We start from the raw sequence: 961 nt of genomic DNA, 5'->3' as shown, positions 1-961 counted from the left end.
CGACATAACCCGTTTTTCTTGTTTTGGCGCGGGGCGTCGCCGTCCACCACAGTCTCTCATGCTCAGTGGGCTGTACAGGTGAGTAGGGAACGCGTCACACCGTAGAACTGTAAACAAAAGCGTCCGTCAAAAATCATCCTCTCTCTGTTACAGCAGTAATTTCGCGCAACATGGTATACATGAGAAAGATACTTCAATACCAAGGAGGCCTATAACCTCCTTGCCAGTGATAAGGGAACTGTGATACTGAAATACGTAGTGAGAAGAACAATGTAAACGCTTACCACCTGTTATAGTGTGATACCTGAAAGGGTCTCGGCAGTATACTGAAAGGGGGAGTGTGCATCAGGCGGAAAAAATGCGGTGACGTAATTGTCGGAGAAATTGCTCCCATGCACCTGTTGTGCCGCGGACCCATCGCTTGTGGTGGATAGTGGGCACATAAAACCCGACACAAAAGCTCTCACGCACAGGCCCATTCATCTTTAGCCCGGTGTTCTTTTGTGGAAGCGCCGGCGTTGGCTTGGCGGCGATAAAGTAACACATTCTTTATCAACACCATCAACGTGTTCCTAGCTGATACGTTACAAAAGGATACCGCGGAATAAAGATAATAGAAGATTACCCAAAATGGCGTTTTTTGCGCTGACGACAGAGAAGAATATACTGTAGGCCTTTTCAACAAAGTACTGTCAACCTACCTTGACAGCTAATCAGTTAAGGGCTGTTAGCACCGCCTGTAGCAACTTTCTGATTAGGCAGAAACGATCATAGTGGGTATAAATTATTCATCGTTCTTGTGTGATAATCACATAACAGGGCTTGGTGAAATATATCGGAATTGGGTTACGAACTGAGAATGATGAAGTGTCGGAAGGTTATTATATATATTTTAGAGCATCCCTACTCTTCAATGTGATTATTCCATGTCTACGTGCCACAGAGTCGGATTTTGACGACG

The sequence above is a fragment of the Branchiostoma floridae genome, chromosome 13 (genome assembly GCF_000003815.2).
Source record: "Branchiostoma floridae strain S238N-H82 chromosome 13, Bfl_VNyyK, whole genome shotgun sequence".
In the NCBI taxonomy this organism is placed as follows: Eukaryota; Metazoa; Chordata; class Leptocardii; order Amphioxiformes; family Branchiostomatidae; genus Branchiostoma; species Branchiostoma floridae.
The sequence above is the reverse complement of the archived record's forward strand: the minus strand, read 5'-3'. Positions refer to the sequence as shown.